At 41.7% G+C, this 14,537-nt stretch overlaps 1 pseudogene; it reads left to right on the top strand.

Moving 5' to 3' along the window:
- Window positions 1-4,083: 4,083 nt before the first annotated feature.
- The window catches only part of LOC110502080 (tryptophan--tRNA ligase, mitochondrial-like), a 28,091-nt pseudogene continuing 17,637 nt past the window's right edge, over window positions 4,084-14,537 (top strand).

Raw genomic sequence — 14,537 nt, 5'->3', positions numbered from 1 at the left:
ATGCTTTGCACATTAGCCATTTGTCCAAATTTCATTTTTTGACATACCTAAACTGAATTACAGAATAAATCTGTCTCTGTAATATGTCCATCTTAATACCAAGGGAGCCTTACACGTTTCCCAATCCCATGTCTTACACTGTGGAGACCCAGAGGTTGGACAGAAGGTCTGACACTTTTAATTAAAATTTACCAAGTATCTGGTATCGCACTTTTGGGTCAAGCTCAAGTCAACAGATGCTGCCTGTGCAGGAGGAAATTACTGGACTCTTCAGAGAAAGAGAGAGGGATGGAGAGAGACAGCTGACAGTGGTTGGCCCTGGCCTGAGTGTTACCATAATTATAGATAGAATAATTGATGAAGTGTGTGAAGGTTATTTTTGCTGTGTTGTGACTTATGTGCTTATTGTATTATTAGTTCCACTTTCGTTTTCCAGTCTGGAGTCAAATTAAACAACTCCATCATTAAGTCATTGAGGGAGGAAATATTTTTATAGAGAAATTCTAAACCCTCCTTATTTAATGCAAAGGCCTATTGATGTTACCAAATGCTATTGGAAAGGACCTCATTTGTCCAATGTCTTGATTTGTACACGTTGTGCCCAACAAAGCTGTAGCTGTATAAGGTTAGCTAGGCCTGTGCTGTAGCTGTATTAGGTTAGCTAGGCCTGTGCTGTAGCTGTATTAGCTTAGCTAGGCCTGTGCTGTAGCTGTATAAGGTTAGGTAGGCCTGGGCTGTATCTGTATAAGGTTAGCTAGGCCTGTGCTGTAGCTGTATAAGGTTAGCTAGGCCTGGGCTGTATATGTACCAGGTAAACTAGGCCTGGGCTGTATCAGGTTAGCTAGGCCTGTGCTGTATCAGGTTAGCTAGGCCTGGGCTGTATCAGGTTAGCTAGGCCTGGGCTGTATCAGGTTAGCTAGACCTGGGCTGTATCAGGTTAGCTAGACCTGGGCTGTAGCTGTATCGGGTTAGCTAGGCCTGGACTGTAAGCTGTATAAGGTTAGCTAGGCCTGGGCCATAGTTGTGGCGGGTTAGCTATGCCTGGGTCGTACCTGTAGTGCGTTAGCTAGGCCTGGGCCGTAGCGGTATTGGGTTTGTTAGACCAGGGCTCTAGTTCTGGCAGGATTGGGTAGGCATACGGTTAGGCCTGAGCTCAGACTTTAACTATAGCTTTGTATCGCGGTAGTCTTGGGCCTAGGCTTTAGCCGTAGCTGTAGATATATATTGTGACAGTCCTGGGCCTAGGCTTTAGCAGTAGCTGTCTGTATATTGGGGCAGTCCTGGGCCCGGGCTTTAGCAGTAGCTGTAGATATATATTGGGGTAGTCCTGGGCCCATGCTTTAGCCGTAGCTGTAGATATATATTGGGGTATTCCTGGGCCCATGCTTTAGCCGTAGCTGTAGATATATATTGGGGCAGTCCTGGGCCTGGGCGTTAGCAGTAGCTGTCTGTATATTGGGACAGTCCTGGGCGTTAGCAGTAGCTCTAGATATATATTGGGGTAGTCCTGGGCCTAGGCTTTAGCAGTAGCTGTATATATATACAGTTGAAGTCGAAAGTTTACATACACCATAGCCAAATACATTTAAACTCAGTTTCACAATAAAAATTCCCTGTCTTAGGTCAGTTAGGATCACCACTTTATTTTAAGAATGTGAAATGTCAGAAGAGTGATTTATTTCAGCTTTTATTTATTTATTTCATCACATTCACAGTGGGTCAGAAGTTTACATACACTCAATTAGTATTTGGTAGCATTGCCTATACATTTCTGAACTTGGGTCAAATATTTTGGGTAGCTTCCCACAATAAGTTGGGTGAATATTGGCCCATTCCTCCTGGCAGAGCTGGTATAACTGAGTCAGGTTAGTAGGCCTCCTTGCTTGCACACGCTTTTTCAGTTCTGCCCACACATTTTCTAATGGGATTGAGGTCAGGGCGTTGTGATGGCAACTTCAATCCCTTTACTTTGTTGTCCTCAAGCCATTTTGCCACAACTTTGGAAGTATGCTTGGGGTCATTGTCCATTTGGAAGACCCATTTGTGACCAAACTTTAACTTCCTGACTGATGTCTTGAGATGTTGCTTCAATATATCCACATAATTTTCCATCCTCATGATGATATTTTGTGAAGTGCACCAGTCCCTCCTGCAGCAAACCACCCCCAAAACATGATGCTGCCACCCCCGTGCTTGAACGGTTGGGATGGTGTTCTTCGGCTGGCAAGCCACCGCCTTTTTCCTCCAAACATAACGATGGTCATTATGGCCAAACAGTTCTTTTTTTGTTTCATCAGACCAGAGGACATTTCTCCAAAAAGTACGATCTTTGTCCCCATGTGCAGTTGCAAACCGTAGTCTGGCTTTTTTATGGTGGTTTTGGAGCAGTGGCTTCTTCCTTGCTGAGCAGCCTTTCAGGTTATGTCGATATTGGACTCGTTTTACTGTGGATATAGATACTTTTGTTCCATCTTCACAAGGTCCTTTGCTGTTGTTCTGGGATTGATTTGCACTTTTCGCACCAAAGTACGTTCATCTCTAGGAGACAGAACGCGTCTCCTTCCTGAGTGGTATGACGGCTGTGGTCCCCATAGTCTTTATACTTGCGTACTATTGTTTGTACAGATGAATGTGGTACCTTCAGCCGTTTGTAAATTGTTTCCAAGGATGAGCCAGACTTGTGGAGGTTTACAATTATTGTTCTGAGGTCTTGGCTGATTTCTTTTGATTTCCCCATGATGTCAAGCAAAGAGGCACTGAGTTTGAAGCTAGGCCTTGAAATACATCCCCAGGTACACCTCCAATTGAGAAATTATGTCAATTAGTCTGTCAGAAGCTTCTAAAGCCATGACATACTTTTCTGGAATTTTCCAAGCTGTTTAAAAGGCACAGTCAACTTAGTGTATGTAAACTTCTGACCCACTGGAATTGTGATACAGTGAAATAATCTGTCTGTAAACAATTGTTGGAAAAATTACTTGTGTCATGCACAAAGTAGATGTCCTGACCAACTTGCCAAAACTATAGTTTGTTAACACAAATTTGTGGAGTGGTTGAAAACGAGTTTTAATGACTCAACCTAAGTGTGTGTAGACTAACAACTTCAACTGTATATTGGGGTAGTCCTGGGCCCGGGCTTTAGCCGTAGCTGTAGATATCTATTGGGGTAGTCCTGGGCCTGCACTTTAGCAGTATAGCTCTGTATTGGGTTAGCTAGGGCCGGGCTGGGCTGCCTCCTGGTTATTTTTGGAGTGCTCTCGGTCTGTCTGCAGGGAGTACTGTTTTTGAAGGGCCTCCAGTCCCATTAATCAGACAGGGGACCCCACGGCGTGAGCGGGCCCTGTTCCCTGGCTCGCCACACTGCCACGTTCTGTTCCTACCCCCCCTCCCCATCCCCGCTCTCTGCACAGTGTGACGCACAGAGGAACCTCATCAATCTCACCTGTCTCACACGTCAACCACAGATTTAATCAAACGCTCCGTTTGGGCCCCCCGCTCCTGCATCCATACCAGTCACACCAACTTTTCAGAGAAAAATAAACTCTCTCTCTCTCGCTCACCCTGACCTACTCACTCTTTCTTCCCCTCTAGTTTCTCCATTGCTCTCTTTCATTTTGCCCCTGTGTTTTCTCTGTGGTCATTCACACTTTGTTTCAAGCTGGGGTGTGATCTGAAACAGGCTACACACACACACACACACACACACACACACTGCTCTATCACCCTCTAAAAGGGAGGATGCACATTAAACACCATTTCCTGCTCAATAGCTCACTGAAGTGGGGCTCTGTTGATCGCCTGCCTTAACAGGTCTCGATGCGCGATAGAGAGAAAGAGGGATGGAGGGGGGAGATGAGGAAGGCAGTAGTGATAGAGCAGAAGCGGCTAGACCAAGGCCTGTTTTAGGGGTTGGTTCAGCATGGTGTCTGTGTTTTAATGGGGTGTGCGGGTTTGAGGGGGAACACTGGAACCTGTGTGTGTGTATGTCTCAGTTGGAGAGAGAGAGAGAGAGACCCAGGCGGACGGACACAAGAAACAGAGAGGGCCTAATCCCCTCTGCTTAGGCCCAGCTCAGTGCTCCCCATGCTGGGTCTGATCTGGATAGCTTCCCTGGGCTCACGAGAGGCTGATGGTACCCTGCAAGGGTGGCCGGTGCCCCCGGTGGCGACTCTGAGAAGTGTTGAAATTGGCATACTGGAGTGGTGGCCACTGCAGCGGCTGGTCTTCTGGAAGCCCTGTGAGGGGGATGTCAGTGAGCCACTCTGATATGATGTATGAGGAGAAAATCCCTGAGAAGAGAAACGGCCTCTTGCCCAATCCAATGACTCAGGTGATTTATGGTGTTGGCTGGCTGGACAGCAGCCAGTCAACTCAAATGACATTGGAAGTCTAGATCTTGCAATGTAGGCCTACACAACATGCTTGGAAAACTGTTAAGAAAGCAGACTTATATTTTTGTGGTAACTTAAGAGCACAAGATTCATCATTCAGTAGCTAGGTTTCCAACCAACTGGCGAACAGAATTTAATGCGATTATTCTAAAATCTGCATAAAAACAACATGTACATTTTCCCACCAGTGAAGTGTTTCCATCAAATTGACAAAAAGGCTGTGCATGATGATGTAGTGCACATAAAAAATACCTTTTGCGGTTAAACTCCCATGTACACAATAAAAAATACAAGTTAAATGGGTTTCTATCGCATTTTTAACTCACAAAATAAATTGCGTTATATAGCGTGTGTCCATTCTGGTATTGGCACGTGCTCTAGCCAACAGTTTGCGGATACAATGCTGGTATTGTCTACATGATGAGATTATTATGGACAAAAGAGAAAGATTATTTTACTTTGTCAAACTGCAGCCAACCGTCGATGATCATGTCACCAAAATAAGACCCAAAATATTTATTGGAAAAGGAGCATCATCACCATGCACTTTTACCACCCTGTGAATTCATCATAATTTATTTAATCTGTAGCCTAATAAACTGCATGCTTTCCAGACGAGTCGTGGTTGGAAGATTGCACATGTCATTACGTTGATATGATGGTTATATCAATATTTGTACATGAAATCGTTACCACCGACATGTCTCGCATAATTAATTTTACAGACACAAAAAGATCCCACCTTGTCTAGCGTAATTTGTTTTGAAAACATTTGGTAAGTTTACCAACACATTTTCGGTTTCCATCAGGCATGTCATTACGTTTCTTTTTATCCGACATGTACTTTACTCGCATAAAAAGTTGGATGGAAACCTGGTTAGTGAGAAATATTTTCACTCTCTGTCCTTGCAGATCCTCCCATTGTATAGCAATATATTTGACATCTTTACACATTCTAGTGGAAAGATGTCACAGCACTTTACTTTGCACTGAAGTTTAAGATTTCTGGCATTTCTCTTCATCCATATGCTGTGATCCACATGTGTTTCAAAGATCTGGGAGAGTGCGGAAAGAGAAGAGACTTGTGCTCCTTCATGGAATTTTGGCCTGAGGTCTTCTCATGATAAAAAAATACACAGTTGTTTTCCCAACTAACTGAATCAGTTTCAAAATGTCCAATCAACGATTGTTTGTTTTTAAGCCGCTCTGTAGAAGAGCGTCTGCTAATTGACCATTATTTTTAAATATATGCTTAATAGAAGCCTTGCGTTACATTCCTGTGTAATGTCATTAGTGCTGTTTTGATGTCAGATGTGATTGTCTTTTTCCACCTGTGATGAGTTCTGTCATTCCTGCTTCACTCAGGTTGATAAGACACACACACACACACACACACACACACACCCACACACTCCAGCAATACCCTTCTACACGTAAGGACACATACAGTGGGGCAAAAAAGTATTTAGTCAGCCACCAATTGTGCAAGTTCTCCCACTTAAAAAGATGAGAGAGGCCTGTAATTTTCATCATAGGTACACTTCAACTATGACAGACGAAATTAGAAAAAAAGAATCCAGAAAATCACATTATAGGATTTTTAAGGAATTTATTTGCAAATTATGGTGGAAAATAAGTATTTGGTCAATAACAAAAGTTTATCTCAATGCTTTGTTATATACCCTTTGTTGGCAATGACAGAGGTCAAACGTTTTCTGTAAGTCTTCACAAGGTTTTCACACACTGTTGCTGGCATTCCTCCATGCAGATCTCCTCTAGAGCAGTGATGTTTTGGGGCTGTTGTTGGGCAACACGGACTTTCAACTCCCTCCTAAGATTTTCTATGGGGTTGAGATCTGGAGACTGGCTAGGCCACTCCACGACCTTGAAATGCTTCTTACGAAGCCACTCCTTCGTTGCCCGGGCGGTGTGTTTGGGATCATTGTCATGCTGAAAGACCCAGCCACGTTTCATCTTCAATGCCCTTGCTGATGGAAGGAGGTTTTCACTCAAAATCTCACGATACATGGCCCCATTCATTCACACGGATCAGTCGTCCTGGTCCCCTTGCAGAAAAACAGCCCCAAAGCATGATGTTTCCACCCCCATGCTTCACAGTAGGTAGTGTGTTCTTTGGATGCAACTCAGCATTCTTTGTCCTCCAAACACGACAAGTTGAGTTTTCACCAAAAAGTTATATTTTGGTTTCATCTGACCATATGACATTCTCCCAATCTTCTGGATCATCCAAATGCTCTCTATTAAACTTCAGACGGGCCTGGACATGTACTGGCTTAAGCAGGGGGACACGTCTGGCACAGCAGCATTTGAGTCCCTGGCGGCGTAGTGTGTTACTGATGGTAGGCTTTGTTACTTTGGTCCCAGCTCTCTGCAGGTCATTCACTAGGTCCCCCCGTGTGGTTCTGGGATTTTTGCTCACCGTTCTTGTGATCATTTTGACCCCATGGGGTGAGATCTTGTGTGGAGCCCCAGATCGAGGGAGATTATCAGGGGTGTTGTATGTCTTCCATTTCCTAATAATTGCTCCCACAGTTGATTTCTTCAAACCAAGCTGCTTACCTATTGCAGATTCAGTCTTCCCAACCTGGTGCAGGTCTACAATTTTGTTTCTGGTGTCCTTTGACAGCTCTTTGGTCTTGGCCATAATGGAGTTTGGAGTGTGACTGTTTGAGGTTGTGGACAGGTGTCTTTTATACTGATAACAAGTTCAAAAGGTGCCATTAATACAGGTAACGAGTGGAGGACAGAAGAGCCTCTTAAAGAAGAAGTTACAGGTCTGTGAGAGCCAGAAATCTTGCTTGTTTGTAGGTGACCAAATACTTATTTTCCACCATAACTTGCAAATAAATTAATAAAAAATCCTACAATGTGATTTTCTGGGTTTTTTTTTTCAATTTGTCTGTCATAGTTGAAGTGTTCCTATGATGCAAATTACAGGCCTCTCTCATCTTTTTAAGTGGGAGAACTTGCACAATTGGTGGCTGACTAAATACTTTTTTTGCCCCACTGTATAACGTGTGTATATATATGAACACACATTCCCGGAAAGTGTCTGCAAGTGTGAAAACATGTCCTGAAAGTGTACGTAACCCTTCTAGCTGTTGGCATTAATGTCACACTCGCACACAGTGTGTAATGTATTCACCATATGCTAGATGTGGATGAAGAAACCTTTCGTCACCTAGGCTACACTGTGGTAGGACCGCGACGCACCTGTCAGAGTAAAATATGAGGAGAGAACACCCAAAGTTACCGCTGCTGCTACGTGTCATCAACAGGCCCACATTTGGTGGGAGAGATGGAGTAAGGGAAAATGGAGAGACACAAATGAGTAAGGAGAGAGTGCAGGAAGAGCGAGTGGGGGAGTGAGAAAAAGTTGGACAGGTTGAGGGGGTTTGGTCATGAATGGAAGAGTTTCTGCATCGTCTTTTTATCTTTTCTTTTCAGTTAATGGCAACGGCGAATAACGCCGCATTCACATTCTATGTTTGCCTTAAAATTACACCAATACTGTCGTGCTGCCAACATTTATCAGATTTTCCAAATGCTCTGTCTCTATCCTCATAACTGTAGTGGCACAAGTTAAAAATACGTTTATTTTCTCTGACCAAATGCAACACAGAGCAGATGTGTCAGGCAGGCGCTGTGACGTGTGATAGCCTGATTACCCAGTGGCTAGTTAAGAGTTAGCACTGACTCAGTTTGCCTGTTATTGTCTCAAATGACACCATTACCATGTCTGCATGGCTAAAAGCCTCCCCCGGGGCAAGGGGGGAACATGCTTTTGGCGTGTCAACACGAGGTGAGAACACACATGAGCCAGATTCAGGCCGTCCGCACCCAAATCACTCCTGACACCTCTTAAGGGGCCCTCAGCATCAATGGCTCTCTGCTACAATTACCCCCTCAGTAATAATGACATAAGCACCCAGTTCCTTCCTGCCATCACCTTTTACTGACCTGAAATCTGATACCAGAGGGTAGATATCTGATCCTTTAAGCCCAAAAAAACGAGACAGACAGGACTGTTCTCAGAACAGTGGTTATCTGATCCCAGAGGCCGTAGAAGGCTGTTGGTTCCTCAGATAAACTGATTGTTATTCAGAGTACTATTGCTGTTTGCCAAATTTACAAGAGCGAGAGTATCCTCTGAGTGTTTTCTAATTAGTTATGATAACCTAAAAAATAAAATACTGTACAATTTCCTGCACAAACTTTGAGATTAAGTTTCTAAAGATTTGTAAAGATAAAGAATTTCAAAGATGGCAGCCCAAGTTACACAGCAAGGATTTCAACATGATTTTCTTGGTTGCAAGCAGGGCTCTAAATGAACACTTTTCATTGGTAGTACTGGTGCTCCCAACTTAAAAGTTACAAACACAACATAAAATGTAGGACCACCCGAAAATATGTTTTTTTAATTGATTGAGATATAGCCTATATTGGGCCTAGCCTATATGAATTATAGCTATTTTTGAAGCACATGTTGTGCACTAGAAGCCTAAAACCTAATATTTAACAGTGTAAAGACATTTGTTTATTATAAAAAGCTAAAATATTGATACAAAAACCTGTATTACAAAGTAATTTGTTGAAATATTAAGTTTCTACATTGTGTAAAAGCAGTACCTACTGAGATGCATTACATTGGAAAATTGTACACGGTTTCTTTAAGAGCATCAAGTTTGTGAGTGAAGACATGCAAGAGATCGTCCCACCTTCAAGACAACTCGGAAACTTCCATATGTCCGACTTGGAAACTTGTAGAAAGATGAGGTAGGAGTTTCCCACTTGGAAAGTATCAAAATCAACCAATAGAAAGCTCTATGCAAAAAAAAGTATGTACATGTTACCTCTGAGTTTCTGAGTTGTCTTGTACGTGGCAACACTGGCGTAGCACACACTCCTGCAACCCCTTCAAGGTGGGGGGCCCACGAGTTTTGGGAGCCCCGAACCCAAGAAAAAAATATAATATTCACAATGGTATTATTTTTAAAAAATTGGGGTTGGGCCCCCCAGATAGCATATGAACACGTCATAAGCCATGAAAATATATTTTGAATAACAGGGAATTAGCTTTAAAACATTTTCTCTCAGCCTCATGGCAAAATGTGCAGAATAGCAGGAAATTAGCTCAGAGATTCATGAGTTGGGACAATCCTTGTCCGGCAAGGAAACTTTTATTTTTAATTCGATTTTGTTGCATTATTTGAGTTTACAAGTTATGTTTTTGGTAATTTAAAGGAAAATATTTAGAGAAAATATTTGTTTTGGGAATTTTCTAAATGTTTTAAATATGATTCATTTAATAGGCTCTATGCCTGGACATGCCCTTGTCCGGAGCAAAGGATCTACATTTCAAACTCTCCAAAAAATGACAATAATGGATATTATATGACAAATTATATTATGTCATTTCTTGCAATAGGCCTCTCTCTGTGACATTAAATAATATTTATCTCAAAATTGTGATTCCTAAAAGACGTCAGATTTGTATAAAATCCTAAATTAATCAGGAATGAGCAGGGTCAGCTATACCATAAGGACCCCTTATTCATGTCCTCATTACATGTAGTGCAATAAGACCACTCATGGTCTGTAAAGTTCTCTACTTTTTATCAGACAATATTGGAATCACCTTGGTCACAACCATACGTATAACCCCATCTGCCTGATAGAATTTGAATTTTGGTTCCAATATGTTAGACCTACATTTCTTTAGGTTTTAGTCAAATTAATGACTGATTACGAGGAAAACAACATTGCTACTGTGTATACAACTTGAATGAAATATAACATTTTTGTCAACTCCGTGAAAACCAACTTCGTTAGATTTTTGTTTAACGTCAACTCAACCAATGCTTAAAGATCTGATAGAATGGTTGTTTTTATTGGGGATTTTCAAATGATTAATCGTTTTCAGTGGCTTGTCAACTCAGTCAATTATAGCTTAAGACCTTAATATTCTGATAATCACTGTTCTGTAACATAGGCTTAAACTACTGAAGTATTTGCTCTGCAAGACCTAATGAATAATGTTTGCTTCATAAAATGTATTTAATAGTGCTAACGGCATCAGTCATTCATTAATTGCTAATGATATTGATCTCCTGAAGAAGCTATCCCTTTTTCTCTCTTTCTGTGCCCTGAAATTGTGGGAAATAGGTAAAGTAACCACGATTAACAGATAAACCAAAAATTATCGACACCGACTACAACGATCAGGCATTTTGCTGATATCATTCATTACGATAAGTAGCCTATACTAGAGAAATGTGAAGTTTGAAATGGAATTAGTTTGCTAATATGTGTGATTGTTAATGGGACAATTGATGGATACAACCATCAAACTAGTAGTAGTTAAAAAGGTCTAAGGGTCCGGGGGTTGGGTTTCTACTTGGCTAAAAAATGGAATTGTTTTTAAGATAGTCATACCAAGGATCATTTAGATATTGATTTTTAACTTTTGGACCCCTGTAAATACAGTGCATTCAGAAAGTATTCAGACCCCTTGACTTTTCCACATTTTGTTAGGTTACAGCCTTATTCTAAAATGTATTAAATTGTTTGTTTTTTCTCATCAATCTACAAACAATACGCCTTAATGACAGAGCAAAAACAGGTTTTTGGAAATATTTGCTCATTTATTACAGATAAAAAACAGATCACATTTACATAGGTATTCAGACCCTTACTCAGTACTTTGTTGAAGCACCTTTGGCTTACAGCCTCAAGTCTTCTTGGGTATGACGCTACAAGCTTGGCACACCTGTATTTGGGGAGTTTATCCTATTTCTCTGTGCAGATCCTCTCAAGCTCTGTCAGGTTGGATGGGGAGCATTGCTGCACAGCTATTTTCAGGTCTCTCCAGAGATGTTCAATCGGGTCAAGTCTGGGCACTGGCTGGGCCTCTCAAGGACATTCAGAGGCTTGTCGTGAAGCCACTTCTGCTGTGTCTCGGCAGTGTGCTTAGGGTTGCTGTCCTGTTGGAAGGTGAACCTTCGCCTCAGTCTGAGGCCCTGAGCACTCTGGAGCAGGTTTTCATCAAGGATCTCCCTGTACTTTGCTCCGTTCATCTTTGCCTTGATCCTGACTAGTCTCCCAGTCCCTGCTGCTGAAAAACATCCCCACAGCATGATGCTGCCACCACCATGCTTCATCGTAGGGATGGTGCCAGGTTTCCTCCAGAAGTGACGCTTGGCATTCAGGCCAAAGAGCTCAATCTTGGTTTCATCAAACCAGAGAATCTTGTTTCTCATGGTCAGAGTCCTTTAGGTGCCTTTTTAGCAAACTCCAAGCAGGCTGTCATGTGCCTTTTACTGAGGAGTGGCTTCCATCTGGCCACTCTACCATAAAGGCATGATTGATGGAGTGCTGCAGAGATGGTTGTCCTTCTGGAAGGTTATCCATCCTAACAGAGGAACTCTGGAGCTCTGTCAGAGTGACCATCGGGTTCTTGGTCACCTCCCTGACCAAGGCCCTTCTCCCCCGATTGCTCAGTTTGGCCGGGCAACCAGCTCTAGGAAGAGTCTTGGTGGTTCCAAACATCTTCCATTTAAGAATGATGGAGGCCACTGTGTTCTTGGGGACCTTCAATGCTGCATAAATCTTTTGGTACCCTTCCTCAGATCTGTGCCTCAACACAATCCTGTCTCGGAGCTCTACGGACAATTCCTTCGACTTTATGTCTTAGTTTTAGCTCTGACATGTACTGTCAACTGCGGGACCTTATATAGACAGGTGTGTGTGTAACAGTTGTTAAAGTACTATGTGAATTTCACCAGGTTCATATATCAATATGTTGTGTTGATTTGTTATGCATGCCTGCATCCTGGGAGAAGGGGAGTGTGTACTTACGTTTTGCCCGGAGTGCTCGTGCTCAAATCATTTTGATGCACAGAGGTAGGCACGCTTTTTCTGTATTCAGAAAAGTTTGATTCTTTTAAGTACAAAGTCATACACACAGTGTTTTGTTCATGAATAATGATGTATATTTAGAGGCTACTCATAAGTGGATGGTATTGTTAAGATGCACTTGTAATTGTACTTTTTAGGATGATATCAACATTCTGAATTCAACATGTGGTTAATAGCTAGCTAAGGTATTAGCAGGCTATTGTATGTGTGAACGATGGCTAGCTCCTCGAATGATCCCAGTCCCTCCTATTGTGCATCTGTTGTAGAAAGAGGCGACGATTCTCAGAACAGATGTGCTCTACAAATGTTTTATTTCCTTTTGGATGCAGGTATGTGGTTTTATCAATGTAAAATATGTTATGTATAATAAGGAGAGAGTGTATTAATTTTTGTATTCGAAAATCATTTTTGATGCACTGAGAGAGAAAGAGGCGACGATTCTCAGAACATATGTGCTCTACAAATGTTTTATTTCCTTTTGGATGCAGATGTAGGATGCAGAGAGTCAGTTCTGCTTGATTAAAACTACCTGATCTCCAAAGTCCACGTTTATAGTCTATCAACCACACACAACGCAGAGTTACAGCGGTGCAGTATAGCACACATGTGCATTTCCAAATAATGTCTAATCAATTGAATTTACCACAGGTGGACCAATCAAGTTGTAGAAAGATCTCAAGGAGGATCAATGGAAACAGGATGCACCAGAGCTCAATTTCGAGTCTCATAGCAAAGGGTCTGAATACTTTTGTAAATAAGGTATTTCTGTTTGTTTTTTTAAATAAAATGTAGATTTTTTTTGTTGCTTTTTCATTATGGGATATTGTGTGTAGATTGGTGAGGAATTTTTTTTATTTAATCAATTTTAGAATTAGGCTGTAACAAAATGTGGAAAAAGTCAAGGGGTCTGAATACTTTCCAGATGCACTGTATAGCACACTATTTTACATACAGTAGGTTTTTAAAGGACCAAAGAGTTTGGTCTGCTTCGTGTTTTCAATTACGGGGATGCGGCCTCAACAAAAGTCAGAGCATTCATACTTCTTGTGCTTCGGGGCGCTGACATACGCATCCAATAAATTGGTTTTCACCGCACTACTCGTAGTGATTCAGGGTTAATCTCTATAGCCATCCAGCTAATTACGAGCAACTTTCTAAATGAAAAGACCTTACTTCTTGTGAGATGTTGGGGAGTCCGTTTCCCGGTGCTCTGCCATGATAGCATGAAGTAAAAAGGCTGCACCGTTTTCCCACCTGCATCTCCATCCTGAATCTCCTCAGGAAAATTTGCCTACTATTTATGTGTATTTCACACTATGTGGAGGAAAGAATCGGAGTATAATGCTTGTTCTGATGTCAACCCCAAGGGTCCCAGCTACAACATGAATGGTTGTTTTTTTAGATAAAATCCTTCTTTATATCCCAAAAAGTCTGTTTACTTGGCACCATCAATTTCAGTAATCCACTCATTCAACATGCAGACAAAGGAGTCCAAAAAGCTACTGCTAAACTTCGTCCAAACAAGTCAAACAACTTTTCTATTTAATCCTCAGATACTCTAAAATGTAATTAAACTATATATTTAATAGGGAAAGTAGTATGTTCAATAGGAAAGCTAAATTAGTAAGCGCGCACCCTCTCCCTCGCGCGCCGAAAGACAGATTTTGCCGGTGTTCTCCTAACCAAAACTCTAAATTCGTGCTTCAAGCCTTAAACCTTGAATAAAGACTGTTGACATCTACTGGAAGCCATAGGAATTGCAATCTGGGAGACAAATTTACTTAGGAACAATAGGTTTCAATTATAAGAGCCTTGGACCTCAAAAAATAATTATGGTTGGTTTTTCTTCGGATATTCGCCTGCCATTTCAATTCTGTTATAGTTTCAGGCATTATTTTAACAGTTTTAGAAACTTCAAAGTGTTTTCTATCCAATGCTACCAATTATATGCATATTCTGGCTTCTGTGCCTGAGTAACAGGCAGTTTACTTTGGGCACGTCTGTCAGGCGGAAATTCAGGAAACTAGACCCTATCCCAGAGAGGATTTATACAGGATGTGTCTCCCCCACCTACCATCAACCAATCATGTCATTGCGGAGCTATGCAGAGCCCTCCACATTGTTACAAAATTTTGTGTATTTTTTTTCTAGTCGCACTGGTGCTCCCAGAATAAATGTCAGGTCACACAGCAAAATATTTAGGAGAGT

Source organism: Oncorhynchus mykiss, chromosome 22 (assembly GCF_057628025.1).
Source record: "Oncorhynchus mykiss isolate SJ-2025 chromosome 22, ASM5762802v1, whole genome shotgun sequence".
NCBI lineage: Eukaryota > Metazoa > Chordata > Actinopteri > Salmoniformes > Salmonidae > Oncorhynchus > Oncorhynchus mykiss.
Note: the sequence above shows the minus strand (reverse complement) of the source record. Positions and strands in the feature narration are given on the sequence as shown.